General features: G+C 47.7%; 1 long non-coding RNA gene across 1 annotated transcript in view; it reads right to left on the reverse strand.

The window, feature by feature from the left end:
- Positions 1–5,354: 5,354 nt before the first annotated feature.
- The window catches only part of LOC135919179 (uncharacterized), a 97,674-nt gene continuing 86,551 nt past the window's right edge, over positions 5,355–16,477 (reverse strand). Inside the window, exon 4 of the long non-coding RNA XR_011512781.1 lies at positions 5,355–5,602. This is a non-coding gene — a long non-coding RNA (uncharacterized lncRNA). The remainder of the gene's footprint in view (positions 5,603–16,477) is intronic.

The raw sequence follows: 16,477 nt of genomic DNA on the forward strand, positions 1-16,477 counted from the left end.
TCGCCTTCAATACCACGTGACACCGTGACGTCACGACAGAGGAGAAACGGGGCTCCAACTCGCGCCGTCGCTCGCGGCGTCGCGGCGGTTTATAAGCAGCTGCGCTTGCCTCTGCTAGACACTCACGAGGTGAGATGCCTCCTGGAGACAGAGCTGCTCGTTGGAATGAGAAGCGAAGGTTGCGGCGTGCTACAGAGACTGATTTTCTAGGTGGCCTTGGCTCAACTCTTGCAAGATGGGCTGGGTGGGAATCGAACCAGGGTCTCCAGAGTGTGAGACGGAGACGCTACCACTGAGCCACGAGTACGATGCTGCAAAGCGGTACAAAAGCGCCTCTAGTGAATGCGGTGTTGCCTTAGAAACGAGCTGTTTCTAAGGCTCAGGCGTGCGTCGCTTGCTCAGGCGCACATTTCGTTGCCGCGCCGAACGCTGCGTTGCTCGACGCTCACCGCGTCCAATGCGGGGCGCGTAGTCGCTGCGCCATAGCCCATTGTCTTAAACCCCTTGGCGGGTCGACGGGAACGCTGTCGCGTTCCACTCTTGAAGGTGAAGCAGAGTAACGCATGAGTTGTTTCTTCGTCTAGCCGAGCCAAATATAGCCAAGCAACAGCAGTTCACCAGGCTAAACAGTGGTTCAACAACTAAAATAAAGGCTAGTATGCTTCGCATCCTGGGCTTAACCTTAGCTAAGCCACAGCCATTTTTCAATAATCGACCTGCAGCTTTTGTCATTCGCAAGAAACACTCTCGTTTCATTGAAAACGCGCTAGCTTAGTGCCAGGGCCGCTTGGGGTGCTAGTTGGTACATGTCCAGAAAAGCTGGATGTGGCTGACTTGAACGTACGTCAGTAACTCCTGGATAACTTAATCGCTATATAAGGTCAGCAGCAGAAACCTCTCTCTACCATTTGTTTATGAGTTTACACTTCGCTTGTGTTTCATTGCGGAGTAACAAACCTGGACTTTTCTTTGTTGGCCGATTTCTTCAACACTGAGCGCTGATGCTTTGGTTAGTATAAGAAATAGGCAACTGAAAGTTGCGTATCTACGCTCCAACTTGTTCAAATGACTACGTGCCTGCGCCGATATATCGCAGGCACTAAAGTGTCTCGCCTTTTCAGACCCCGTTGTCTCCGGAATTCGACTTGGAAGATAGTGCGGCACCGCGACATTCGACGAGAGCACTGTTGCGGTCACTCGTCCTATACTCGGAGAAGGCAGCGTTGCCATTCCTTATCCAACGCTTCTCTCTGTCACACCACCCTGCCTTCTCTGATAGCACGCAACACGCACACCGCTATTGTTTCTTCACCTTTCACCATAAATTCGGCCTCCCGAGACAGGCCGAACGGGAGGAATCCGCCGCGAATTGCCTTTCTCCTACGGCCTCGACTTATCGCTTATCTAATTCAGGGAAACGTAGACCACGAGCGACGCGAGTAAACCGCAAGAAAGGAAAACGGGGAAGAAAAAGTTAGAGAAAGAAGAAGCAATCTGACCGCGATAGAATAGATGGCCCGGCGATGCTCGATAAAACACGGCGGAGGAGGGGGCGAAATGCCTACGAGAGGGCATTGCCCAAAGCACGAAAGAAGTGCACTCGCAAGAAGTGAAGTGGGCGGACGACGAAGAGATCGTAAGGGGGTGGCAGTGGCGGCGGCACACATGCCTATAAAGGCCGCAGAGAAAGGCCGCCCAATATACGGGCTCAAAGGCGGTGCGGCTGACGTCGTTCTCGTCGTCCTCGTCAGAGACGCCAATGAAGGGGGTCACACGACGGCGATGCAAACCATCCGAGCCGAACATCTTCGACGCCCAAGAAGCGGGAGTAGCGGAGAGGGCGGGGAAAGGGCGTCAGGAGGACCGGCTTCCACCACCACCCTTCCTTCCTTCCTTCGTTGTATGTAGGGTCACACGCGTGCGCGCCGCGTCAGCACCCTCCCGCCAAATTTCTCCCGCGAACGCGCGCGCGCCAGCCGAGCACGCTGGCGCGTTCATTCTTCACGGCCCGACGCCTTCGCGGTCTCTTTTCCTCCTAGGCGGTACTAACGTTATAGCTCTCCGCGTTGTACTTCTTCTTTTCCCGCCCTTTCTCTTTCTTGTCTCTGCTGTGTTCAGCTTCGCAGCCTTATTCTCTGTTCGTGGGTTTCTTATTTCTTTCCTTCTTTACCGCTTGACTCGCCTCTTCAAATCGCTCGGGCGATCCCGTTAGTTGTATTCCACCCCGTACACGGCCCGCTTTATTCCTCTTTCTGGTTCGTAACTCGCGCTGGAGCAGCGAGGAAGGCCTCTTAGAGCGCAGTATCGCGCTATATAACTTATCCCTGCGGACCGCTCGCTCTCCTTCGCATCCTTCTATTCTATTCTTTCTTTCTTTCTTTTTCCTTAGCCCCTTCGCCTTCTCTCGCGAGCATCTCCGTGTAGCACACAGACGCGCGCGCTCTCAGCTTCAGAAGCATGCGGCGAGGACCATTCAGTTTTTCGGGAGGAGCCCGCGTGCACCCCAAGTTTTATTCATTTTTCTTCCGTCCGTTTGCAGATTGGAAACAGGCTCTGGGAAACAGCCAACCGCACGAGAAAGCTGATGGAATGAAAAGTGTGGGCGCGAGAGACACAATGCTCGTCGCTCGCTCTCTCTCTCTTTCTCTCTCTCTCTCTCTCTCTCTCACTGTATTCATTTTTTTTTTTTTGCCACAGTAGCGGTCGTTCTGTGCAGGAGCACAAAACCACAAGCGAGTTGCCTAAAGAATGTAGGGATACCACGCGCACTATGCTAAAAAATGAAAGGAGGTAAAAGAGAGAGAAAGAGTAAGAGTAAATGCTACTCGCTCGCACTCTTTTGGTAAAGAGTATAACATCGCGAAATGCGTACAAGGCGGTTCTACATACGCAAAAGAAGAGTAATGACTGAATGAAAAGAACAGAGAGAAAAAGAACGTGCTCAAGAAAAAAGAGGGGGGTTGGAAGAAGAAGAAAAAAAAGAAAAACAGCAAGAGCCGTGGGACACGACGTTTTAGGAAGGAGCGAAGGATGAAATTTTCGAAAACGAAGAAGAGACCGTTTCTATCTTTCGACTTCTTACGTTCAAGAGCAGTCGTATTCGTCGCGTTTGAGAAATAGAGATGAAAATGAACGGGATGAAAAAGAACATGAAGGGGTGGGCGGGGGGGGGGGGGAAGGGGGACAAAAAGGACGTTGTGAGGACGACGCGGTGTAGGGTGAAAAAAAAATAAAAAAAGAAAGCGGGGGTGGAGAGGGAGGGTAGGAATAGAGAGGGAGTGCAGGGCCGAATGACGCCCCAACTTGCGGCGACGGTCTAGCTCAAAAGACAGGAACAAAACAGAAAACAAAAGGGGTAGAACGTGCGTCTCAATCGCGGATTGCAACCTGAAGGGCGAAAAAAATATATTACCGAAAAAGCAAGGTATACGAGAGCGAAACCTACTTTGCCAAGAAGGAATCGAAACGTTTCCTTTTTTTTTTTATTCAGAAAGGGCGAGCATGTGCGTGGAACGCGGCGTGAAGCTGTACCAGGAAAAAAAATACAATAAAGTTATAACAGAAATAAACTGTGAGGCTACGGTATATTCTCGTGCTTCTTTAGTTTCATTCACTTCCAGCTTTGTAAGAACGTGTCATTCAATTGCGGCTTCAGCGGAAACCCACGCACGCAAAAAAAAAAAGAGAAGGGGGGGGGAGGGGGTAAGACATCAACCGTTCTTCCTTCTTCAGCTCTCACTTGCCTCGACCGCTTGAATAAGCTTCGACTTGATCGGTCGCCCGATCCACGCCGGAATTATATCGACGATACACACCCGTTCTCTTCTCTGTTGTTGTCTCCGTAATGTTTACGTGCTCTTCTTTCCTTTTGATTCAAGGTACCTACAAGTACATCTTTCTCTCTCTCTCTCTCATGCCAACCACAGTCAGACAGCGGGAATCCACCGCACAGCGTCGAACCCTCGTTCAAGTTTTGCATGGCCCGTAGGATGGGAGCGACGAGAGCGCGGCTAGAACGACGACCGTCTTGCAAGAACGACGCCGTTAGCCGCAAAGCAGCCGCTGCCTACTGCTTCCTGCGACCGGAAGTAGTGGAAGTCTTGAATGCTTCGGGCGCAGTCCGTCGAGCGGGTCCGCCACTTCCGAGTTGTCGAAACGTTTCATTTGGAGAGCGAGTTTTTAGGTGTTTTATCCCCTGCCCTTTATTGACATTTTATTTTCATGTGATAATGCCACTGGGCGCTCGATGTTTCGTGCAACGTCAAGCGGGACACTCAGCGTCCGGTTATGATTCGAAACATACTTAGTCTCCATGACGTTGAAAGGGGCCGACAGAATGGCAAATGGCTCGTGGTTAAGAAGCATACAAGGGGGTGTGACGGCGTCTGTAGGCTGTTATGAAATACATGCTGTCGCAGCACATTCGTTATTCTGTCTCCGCACGGAGACAGTAACAAAGTAATTGTTGTGTGCGTGTGAATATATGGCTTTAAATGGAAGCCCCAGTAGCAGAGCAATCATGTGCAAACCATTTTTTTTTCGTTCTTGGTACGCTGTCATCCCCGTCTTATTGTGCCGTTTCTTTTCTTTTTATTTTTCACTGTTGTGCCTCGCTACGCAAGCTGGACACACAGCCTCATTGCCATTGCGCTGTGAGTGACACCCGTAATAACGGAAGTTTCAACACACTGCGACTCTGACGCCCTTCTCTTTTTTACCAGCTCCCCGATTTCACCTATTTCTATCGTATTTCATAAAACGAGAAAAGAAAGCTAACAAGAAACACTGCACACAATATCGCCTAAATTCCAAGGTTTCATGAACATACCTCGAATTCAAAGTTCTACAATAGTAAAAAAAGTATGCCCTTAACCTGCCATATTTGCGTATTTTTGTGCTTTGAAATTTCGGACAATGTGCGTTGCACCCCAGCGGCTTCTCATGGTCGCCAATGTGAATAAGGTAGTACTTTATTTTTCTGATTTACATCGGCAAAGGAAGACTAAATATTCGCAGGAATCATTATACATCGACAAAAATTGATAATTATTTTTTGTCTTTGGAAAGCGATAACATTGACACAGTCAGTGTACTGATGTGTCTAGCGTGGAAAGGCCATGAAAGCTTTGCTCTAACCTGTACAAAAGTGTGACGCTGGGACACTTGATTGAGCAACATTCCGAGAAAAACAGCACAGCAACGGGAACAATGAAAGGTAAAACAACACAGGCGATGTGTGATAATGCAGATGATGCCGTCGCCAGTTCTTCATCCGGAAAGTAGTCATTGGAGCTATATTCCAATAGGCTAAAGATAAGCGTTCCTATATGCCCCTCTCAGCCATAAGCGATGGAAAAATCTTTAACTGCCGCGAGGTAATCTGGTCAAAGTCTGAAGCTGTAACAAAGGGTCCTAGTTACGTATATTCGGCACTTACACATGCATAGAAAGCTGGTGTCGGTTGCGTGAGCAAGTAAATGTAGTCGTCTTGCAGCGTTCGTTCTTACTAGCACAATTCGTCGTGTCCGGATGTCTTCGTGAGCAGATCGGTCAGCCTTGTTAGCGAAGTTGTTGGGACAACGCCTCGAGGACCCGGGAGCAACTGAAAGATGACATTGTGAGTAGACTCACACAATGTTTTCTAGCCACTTGAAGGATCTAACAACCAGTTCTACAGGTAGACCTCCATGCCGTGTGAAAACTTGCGCACCCCTTCTGTTCTTCAAATCACTCATCAAAAGGGCGAAGGCTGCATTGAACATCCCGATTATTTGTGAACAGGTCACTGGATTACTCCGCTGTCGAGAAACAACAAGACGCGATATAAAAGTATAACGCTGAGTATCCTTCCAATTTCTCGCTCAACAACACGAAGAAGCGGGCACTTTCACAGATCTGCCTGACAGAGACGTCAAGACACTTCTATCGCATGCCTTAAAAAGCCCTACCTTGTCAAAAATTAACACCGCGAGGGAGCAATCGGAGGCGCTGTTGTTCAGCTTTCCCTTCCACGACCAGCTCAAACTGAACCAGTAGGCGGAGAAGATGGCCAGAACTGGCGGAGCCCTGGACTAGATGCCCAGACCATTAGCGATGCACCCTTCGGGCCAACACACAGAAGCTGTGATTCCTTCTTCAATAAAGCTGAGAATTTTAAACAACTTTCGCGAAGATCGCGACATTCACATTATGTGGGCACACGCACACTCCTCCCTTCCCGGGAACGAAATAGCGCACAACCTGGCTCGATAACTCACGGGCGGAGCAGGTAACAAGCAACAAATACAGGGAACCGAGATAGATCAGATGACCAGCTTTAACGAGATCACCAAACACTATTAATTGGGAAGGGCCGATTTCCCCCCGGCACACTCTTCGATGAGTAGACGGCAAGCGACGGCATGGTGCCTTGTAGAAACAGATACATATCGAACCCGGTGGCCTACCACCGCTGCTACCCGCACCTTTACACGGATAGATGTAGATTCTGTCAAGAAAGGGCGGACCTGCAACATATGGTTTGGGCTTGTCCTCGGACACCCACACAGAATAAAATAAACAAGACCAGGGAGCAGTGGGAGAGCGCGGTGCTCCGCTGTGCACCGGAAGACCACCTCAAGGCAATGCAGCAGGCCGAAGATGCCACCAGGGCCCAAGGGCTCGAGGCATATAGGTAGAGAGACCCATGTCTCAAATCTGCTGTGCATAAATAAAGTTTATTCCTCCTCCTCGTTCTCCATTGTCAAAAAATGCCCCCCCCCCTCCCTGTACTTGTGTTCAACGCTTCCCCTCATAGTGACAACAAGTGTGGTGAAGCCACCATCGGCAGAAAAAAAGGGGGTTTTGTTCTCAGAATAAATTGCTGCATGGCAGGTTGGTCTAATTTGCTCTACATTAATGTAAATATAATGTAAATATATATGTACATATAGTACATATATGTACGTCTGTAAACATAATAAGATTCTACCACGCGTACACATATGTACGGTCTCTGTCACGTCGTATACGAACAAAGAACACACACATTCGGGCTAGTAAAAAAATCAACCAAAATCGACGGCAAACGGAGCCACGCTGCAGTTTGCGAACAGGAAGATCACCACAATATTTAGAGTTGCAAATTTATCGCACAATTTTTGAAGCGAATAGCTTTCTTTGTCTCTTTCAAGTAAAACTCTTGCTTGGGCTAGTTGGTTCATGCTCACCGCTGATAAAATGTGCCGACGTGTATGGCACGCGCTCCCGAGCCACCGATGGGCAAGGCGCGTTCATTGCCAAAAGCCCACTATTACAGCTCTTTGAGACGCACGTGCTGTCTATCTATACTAGCGCTACAGACATACTGGTTAGCGCCTCTATTCTCTACAGAATTACGTAATGAAACAACAAACGATGTTTGAATAGTCTCACTGCAACAAATGTATGCCATCAAGCGCTTCATTTCTTTAATGAATCAAGTGGCTTTCTTGAAGCGTTCGGCTATTCCCTTACATTGGCAATCATCATCGATTATTTCTGGACAATTTGTTTTAAATCTTCAGTTGATTCGTTAGAAAAACTTCACTTGCAATCATCTACGTTTTCTTTTTCACCGGAGGAAATGCATAGAAGGCGACTGGTAAGGATAAATTCATTTTACCTTCGGAGCAATACTTTCCATCAAATTCATCAAAAAATTTAGAAGTGCGACTACCACAGTCAGTATTGTCCTCGAGCTCCACCACTGGAAAAGCTGGCGCCACCGTCGGCGTGACGTGCTATTAGCGATCACGTGGACATAGCGGCCGCGTCGGCTGCTTCGGTAGCGCCGAAGCGAGCTGAAAACGAGAGTTTAAATTCCCTCGTACGCTACGGTCCTCATCTAGTGGCTAGATTTTCCCACTTCGAGTGTCTCCTTTACAACACTTGAAAGTGCTTCAATAGGTAGTTGCTGCCTTTGAAGGCGCGCAACATGGTAGGCTACTGCTCGGTGCCGTAGTGCCGGACGTACGCAACCGAGCCCGGTGTCAGCCTTATTCACATGTAGCCGCAGGACAAGAAGCTGCGTGAAGCTTGGCTCGCGATACATAAAACCAGCAAACAGTCATCGGCTACAACTCGGGTATGCAGCAAGCACAGACGAGAGGAAGATTTCTGCTACGGCACCGGGTCTGCGATGTTCGGAAAACGGGCACTGAGACGCTCGCCCGAGTCCACTGCCCGACTAATGTCATGACGGTTTGGTCTATGAACTTGTCGAAGCTATAGATACTGGCAAGTTCAGTGGAGTACAAAGGCAGCGGTAAGAAGCACATTTAAAAAAAGCATGGCATATAGTCATATTTGTGTTACGCAGCTTGAGAAATAGTATTGAAAGGTCAAAGAATTTAGAAGAAAAAAATGGCTGTGGCTTAGGTAAGGTTAAGCCCAGGATGCGAAGCATACTAGCCTTTATTTTAGTTGTTGAACCACTGTTTAGCCTGGTGAACTGCTGTTGCTTGGCTATATTTGGTTCGGCTAGACGAAGAAACAACTCATGCATTACTTCTTCGCCTTCAAGAGTGGAACGCGACAGCGTTCCCGTCGACCCGCCAAGGGGTGTAAGACAATGGGCTAGAGGGCGGCGACTACGCGCCCCGCATTGGACGCGGTGAGCGTCGAGCAAAGCAGCGTTCGGCGCGGCAACGAAATGTGCGCCTGAGCAAGAGACGCACGCCTTAGAAACAGCGCGTTTCTAAGGCAACACCGCATTCACTAGAGGCGCTTTTGTACCGCTTTGAAGCGTTGTACTCGTGGCTCAGTGGTAGCGTCTCCGTCCCACACTCCGGAGACCCTGGTTCGATTCCCACCCAGCCCGTCTTGCAAGAGTTGAGCCAAAGCCACTTCTCCTCTGTCGTGACGTCACGGTGTCACGTGATTTCATGGTCACCGCCGCGCCTGAGGAGCTGGGTTGAGCCCTCGTAATATGCTTCGCATAAAAAAGATTGAATCGTTGCGACGTCACATCACAGTCCTCGTAGGCGTCGAAGTCTCTACAATGCAATTATTTTTGAACAGCTCTGATAGCGCCCACGCAACAATGATTGCTTGTATACTGTCAAATGCTCATATTCTGCGGCCTAAAGCTCATGGCACGGTGCGAAAACGCGCGCGCGGAGAAAGCGACACAGGGCACGGACAAGCATGCAGACGCGCAGACGGTCGCTGCGAATCTGCGCGATCGCTGCATTGAGGCTTCGTTCTATTACACTCCATTTAGTTATACAAACACTATAAGAACATATTTCACATAGTTTGCTCTCAGCGTTTACCTACCTTTCACGCAAAAAGCCGGTTCGGGAGACTCCATTGCGGCGACCGCGCGCAGTGGCGTTCACTGTACATCGTGAGGCTTATAGCGCGTTAAAAAGACAAGGACGAAGGTGAGACGTGACACACACAGGCGCTAACTTGCAACAATCTTTATTTCGAGCAAGGGACCCATACATATATACAACTTTTTCGCGTACATCATACATGCGCTGTTTACAAAATACCTTTACACACTATTGCACAGGTACGATAACTCTTTGTGGGAAAGGGCAATGGATGGTTTGGACACACAGTTATCGCCAAGCCTATCAATCATTTCTGCTTCTATAATTTCGCGAGTAATCCTACCTCGGGCTTTTCCCACAATGGAGCAGTCTTTGTATGCTGGAGCACACGTCGAATGGTCGCCATCATCCACCCCGGCAACAGTGTAGCTGCAATGCCTGCAGTGGGCGTCAAGAAACCCGCCCCGCTTTTCTGCTACATTGTACCGGTGTTCCTTTAAACGCTCGTTGAGTAAAGGTATTTTGTAAACAGCGCATGTATGATGTACGCGAAAAAGTTGTATATATGTATGGGTCCCTTGCTCGAAATAAAGATTGTTGCAAGTTAGCGCCTGTGTGTGTCACGTCTCACCTTCGTCCTTGTCTTTTTAACGCGCTATAAGCCTCACGATATCTTACCAACAAGCCCAAATCACTGCTTTACAGCAGTTCACTGTACGTATTCGGTAAAGAATACGTACAGTCAACTGTAAACGATTCTGTGCTTTCAGTTTTCGGAAGATTATTATTATTTAGACAGTAAAAAACTTCTCTCGTTTCGAAAGGACTTACAGAAATGTCCGGGAGAGCTCGTTCGTGGTGTTTTCAGTGAGCGCTGGCAGCAAAACCTACGAGGAGCGCGCCGTGTGATCTCTCATACTACGCCAGCGAGGCGCTTCCGATAGATAGCGACTCCGTAACTCCTCGCTGCCAATACACAAATACAGCAACAGTGTCTGTTTGTTGTTTCAATAGACGGCGTATGACTGTGATCAAAATAATGAACGTAGTTAACGTACATTGAAGATGCAGTAAAAAAAAGTAAAAAGTTTGAGTGCTCACCTACAGGCACCAAGTTGAGCGTTCTTTTGTTATTTATTATTGAACACACCTACGGAAGAAAGAATTCGTGAAAAACCTGAGCTAACGAAAAAAAAAAGCTTTTTAGTTGTTAGAATTCAAGCGAAAAGTTGATTATGTTAAAACAGCCATCCATATTCTTAACTTCAGAATAATATTAGGTTTGTCTACACAAAACAACTCAAGAAGAATAGACAGAAAGGGCTAGCTGGTAGCTGCCACCAGCCAGGGCACAGCGTCTGCCCAATCTAGAAGAGCAAATGAACATTAAAAAAATAACAGTGAGTGAGGAACTTAATAAACAATAAGGGGAAGAGGGCGTAGTGAGTGAAAGAGAGGATATATTTTAAAAAGAGGATTTGACGAGACCAACACCAGTATAAAACGTACTACAGTCTTGGTCAAAAAACTTGAACCCGCTGTGAACGGCCGGGGAGCAGCTGCGCTCCGCTATCGCGGCGCTGCCACCGTCGGCGCACGCCGCTGTTCGCTTGCGCCGAGGATAAAGAGGGCGAGGGAAGCATGTCTCTCACTCTCAAGCGTCGTTTGATAACAGCGCTCGTGAAAAACTAGTACGATGAGCGCGGCGCAAGCGCGACGGTGGCGAAGCGGAAGCCACACGTTCGGCTAGCATGCTGTTTGCAACGTATGCTGGATGAGCGGGTGGGGGTCTCTGGCGACCGCTTTCAAACGTGATAGGCTCAAATTTCCCAATTCCAAGTATCGTAATCATTAGTTATTGTTTTCAGGGACCAAATTAAAGGAACAGCGCTGTGAATAGCCCTGCGCGTGCTCAAACAAGGGCACCTTGCGAGGATCGTAGCTGAGATCTGACTTCAGCAGCTTAATGATATATAAAATAACGTTCCACAATGTCATCTCGCATTTGCAATCATGAATGCCACAAGTAGCAAATTAATCAAGAAAGCATAAGCTTCAGGGTGGCACCAACGTCTCTCGACGAAATCACAGGGGGGAGCATGCCTTCAAGGCATTGTGTGTGGCTTGGTCTGTGGTTGCCCCGAACAATTGCAGCTTGCCCATGTGCTTCACTGTAAGCTAGCCAAAGTCTCTGGTTGAAAGGACGCTACGTATAACCCTTTCTTTTAAGCTGCCTGTGAAACCCTCTCTAGTAGAGACGAACAATACCTCAGTAAACTTGATCTAAAATACTCCTTCCAGTGAACCCGCGACAGCGACAGTACCGCCGGTGTGACGCCTTCACTATGAGAGAATCCTATAATCTTGTGGCTCTGGTCTACTTTTGGCGATTCAAATGCGTGCAAAGGGGATGAAGCTACACTGGCCTCATGTGTGCATGAAAGTGGGCCCTAACGACAATGAGGCAGTCTGCACGAAGATATGAAAAAAGGCGAGGTGGTGGGCACTTTCCAAAATGCCAAGGGAATGGGTCTAACTCAATCGGCTACCCCTGCAGGGCAAACATCTTCTAGTCCCAAAAAGTTTTCATAATCTCACTGTGGGTTTAATTAAAAACTTGAACGCCAAACGCACTCGTATGGTCATTCCTTAATGGAGAAGTGCGGTCAACGTATTTCAAATATTACAACGGTGGTTGCAGGCCCTTCCCCAAGAGAGCCTTTGTAGTCGAAATTGCTGCTTCTGGTCTTTTCTAAACGAACGATGATTGAATTGCCCGCATATTATAATAAAACCTGGAACAACGCTAGACAGCACTGAGAGATGTTAGTTTATTTTTTATCTTTTGTTTTCGTCGCACTTAGAAACACATTCAAAATATTTATCTAAAAGCATAATGCGGGGGCTCTCCCCTTTGAATGTGTAGGATAAAATTGTAATAAATTTCGATAATTAGGGAAATTTTGTACTATAATGCGCTGCATGGAAGCTGGGCAGTTTTGCCCAGACGAGCGCATTTGCTCGCACGAAGCGCCGTACCACGGCGGCCGCAAGACGACCTCGCAGCTGGCAGAGCGAAAGCCGCACTAGTTTTTCACGAGCCCTGTTGTCAAAGCATGCTTGAGAGTAAGAGGCATGCTTCCCTCGCTCTCTTTATCCTCGACGCAAGCGAGCAGCGGCGCGCGCCGGCGGCGTCAGCGCCGCGATAGCGGAGTGCAGCCGCTCCCCGACCGTTCACAGCGGGTTCAAGTTTTTTGACCAAGACTGTACATCCAACTCACACACTCATCGGGCGGCACTTAACGTTCGCCAAATATTCGACAAATTAGCACAAGCTTAAAAATGTACAGCCTAAATTCAGGCGTGTAAACGTGTCCCCTTCAGAAATAACGACTGGGCTGTGTGAACTTAACCAATTTTAGACGCACGACCAGAAGGAAATATAATGAAGATGCATGGTAACATAGTCAGCCCAGTAAATATTAGTCTCGTTAAAGTGGGACAGACCAAGGTCAGCTGACTAAGTGTTTTAATTTTTTATTATTTGGGGTTTTACGTGCCAAAACCACTTTCTGATTATGAGGCACGCCGTAGTGGAGGACTCCGGAAATTTCGACCACCTGGGGTTCTTTAACGTGCACCTAAATCTATGTACACGGGTGTTTTCGCATTTCGCCCCCATCGAAATGCGGCCGCCATGGCCGGGATTCGATCCCGCGACCTCGTGCTCAGGACTAAGTGTTTCCGTTGCACCTGATAAAGCACAGGATGCATTGAGTGCCAGCTCTCGTCGCACCCTGATCGAAGTTTTCCTACCGCGCCTCTAAGGCAACGAGGTGAACTACGCCCACGAGCATGTGGAAGATATGATCGCACAGCTGCCTTCTCTAAAAATATTTTACGGCATCTAAATTCAGCCAAACTTTCAATAAATATGTAAGTGGTTCTCAAGAATCTCCTAAAAGCCGACGCATCTGCGCAACTAAGAAGGAAATCTGGATAAGTTCCCCATGAACATTTAAAGCAGCTAAGCTTTAACAGTGTGAAACGTTAAAGCCTGCTTCCGTCGTGAAACAAACAGCAAGAGAACAACATTTTGAGTAAAATGTTGCTGTTTTGTCTCAAACTGTGAATGCACATGCTAAATTTGTTGCTTTAATGATAACCGTGGCAGATATTGAAAAACGAAAAATGTTCGCATATTAAGTTGATACTTATGGCAGCGAAACAGCTTCTTTTTCCAGTAAGGCAGGAACAAAACAGAATGAGCAAGTAATTTATTTATTATCTTCTTGATTGACGCTATTCATATGAGTACGTTGAAGGCTGGCCAATATCATATATTTTTAATTATGTTAATCAGCGTAAACAGGTATAAAGTGCAAGGAAATGCGAACAGACAAACCATTCGTTCGGTGTAGTGTTCAGAGCTTTTGTGCCTATTTCTTGCACTTAGCATTTGCTTGTGCCGGAGAACGGGTTTCAATGATAGCCGTAGTACGTGCTCGATTAGAAAATAAAAAACTGTAAACCTTCTATTCCCCGACGACAGCCCGCCCCTGTCACCGCAGCTAAAGAATACATATACCTATAGTGCATTACTCACATCAATCACATAACAGCCTCGCAGGGACTCAGCCATCTCCATCAGCTGCGCGCACCCACGCTGAGACATAACAGCAGCAAAGCAGGGACCCTTTCAAGCTCTTTGCGCCGATTAACGACCACCAAAACTCCGCAGCACATGGCTCTAAACTTATACTTGAAGAGCCAGTCCGGCGCTAAACATCCGACAACAGCAGCAGCACAGAATTCCAGTCGGCTTTCATTTCCGAGAAAGCCCAAACCTCTCGGCTCCATTTTGCTTCGCTTTCTTTCTGTCTGTCGCTTGGCTGTCTTGTGGAGCGATTTCTCTCGTCGCTCAGCGCGAGCAGGTTTCCACGACAGTCTAATTGGGCGCAGGTCGAACACCATTCGTCGTAGTGAACGCCACTGGGAGAGAAGGGAATCGGAAGGAGTGCGCAGAGAAACCGTTACGAACGAATCGACGACGTCCGAACCACAGCCCACGGGGACCGAGCGCCTTTGGAAGCAGACACGCGGCGGGCCTCTCGTGTCAGCGTCGAAGACAAAGGGCGTCACGACAGAGCCAGCAGCAGCTACGGCGGCGACAATTCCCGCGAAGAGAGCGGCCACCTATTTTACCCGCGTGCGACCGCTTCCACCGACGTTGTTGCTGCCTTAGCGGTTCCCTGGCTGTTGCTACCACGGCGCGACTGTTCTGCGCAGTACGAAGGATGGCGCCGCCTTTATGCTGGCACTCGCCGAGGCGCACCGTTCGAAAGTGCAAAGACGGTGTCCAGCCCTAAATTATTCCGCCGCGACTAGCTCGGTGTTTTCGGTTCGAGTAATGCGGCGCTTCTCGAGCCTGTTATAGTTTTACTGCAATGTACGTTTCAAGTACTGTCGCGTGGTACTTGGAGATGGGACAAGAATTATTTCTACGGGTCTCAAGTGTTGGCTCTAAATATCCCCAAGTTGCTTTCGGCTGCTTTTTTTTTTTTCAAAACGTGTAATTGCTGTTTTCAGGATGACAGCTTGCACTGATGGTTGTTGTCGCGACTCACCGGCAGATTTAGAGCTATTCACAGAAAGCACGGCCACGAAGCGCACCGTCCTGTGCGCCAATGTACAAATGTTCGTTCTAAACGGTATGATAAAATATTTAATTCATTTAGTAATGCATATCGGTGCGTTTCTCTTTCTTTAATGCATCAATCTTTGTGCAATCAAAACGGAAGGATAGTATGTTTAAGTACGTTTATCTTGTTTACTTCTCATTTTCGCGTTGCACGAAGCCCAAGAATCTAACGACAGTGCGTAAAATGCCTCTCCGTTGTCTAATGACTTTCGTCACGAATAAGACATCGCATAAGCTTAGGCCTTGCGAAGTGTAACACTTCGTTTACAAATTTAGTGGGATCGTGACATGCTCACTCCCAACCCTATTTGAGGCTACGATTGCAGTCAAGATGCTACTTCATCGCAGAACGAGCAGTGTTGTGTTGCTACCATCTGCATTTTCCACCGTTCCTAATTAACATAGCGTAGTGCACTAAAGCGGCGTTTTTACTACGACAGCTAAGTGCATGACGTTAAAAAAAAATTGCAACGCAAGGAATGTACAGTCATTGGTGTGGTTTCTTGCACTATCAGGGAACATCTGAAGGTTACTAAATCTCATTGATGCAAATGGATTCTGTGGGAATCTTCATGATGGCGGAAATCATGATAAGACTTTGTTCGTAGCTTCGTGCTCTACGTACAGTTGGTCGCCGATTTATTCCTTTCATAAATCTCAATATTTTATTATTATAATAATTATCACTTCAAAACTTTCTGTTTGTGGATGTATATTATTTTTTTCGGCGCTTGCACGTATTCGTGTTTCTGTGGTCATATTTGTTACTATGTTCCCGTGGCGCCTGTGCGCGTGTTCACGAGTGCGGTGTTTGAAACGTGTAAATAGCGAGGGCCGTCATTTGCACTTCTACAGCAACGTCTTTATTTCATTAACTATTGAGGAACATTTGCTTTTGTGCATTTACCGCGTGTTCGTACATGTGAACTGCCCTGCCTTACCTTTTATTTCTCTCGATTCTTTATTCGGAAATTTCGCATCGTTTGGTACACATCCGTCATTATTTAAAAAGAAGTGGCTAGCCGGCAATATGTACAGGCACCACCATCTTTCTGAATAACACAGATGATAAAGAGGGATGACAAAGCTCCTCAGGCACACCATGCTTTGGAATGTGAACAAACTTGTGAAAGAAAAACGACCAACATAGCCCACGTCATTAATAAAATAAATAACTCAACGCAGGCATAAAGAACGCAGCCGCAGTAAAGACTACGAAAACGTGCGACCCCGAACACCGTCTATTCGAAGGCGATAGTTTCAAGTACACAAATGAAGAAGAGCAATTTCGCGCGTTCCTCACAGACAAAAATGAAGCAATACGTCTGGATAGGATAATGTGCACAGCGTATAGAGCAGTCGCTGACGCCTATAGAAAGCGAAGCCGCTCAAGAAAGAAGAAGCTGAGATCTCACTGATGCACTCAGCCTCTTTCCTTTGGGCAATGAAAGTGGTCAGTCCCCTAAGATGTAGGAAT

The sequence above is a fragment of the Dermacentor albipictus genome, chromosome 3 (genome assembly GCF_038994185.2).
Source record: "Dermacentor albipictus isolate Rhodes 1998 colony chromosome 3, USDA_Dalb.pri_finalv2, whole genome shotgun sequence".
Lineage (NCBI taxonomy): Eukaryota > Metazoa > Arthropoda > Arachnida > Ixodida > Ixodidae > Dermacentor > Dermacentor albipictus.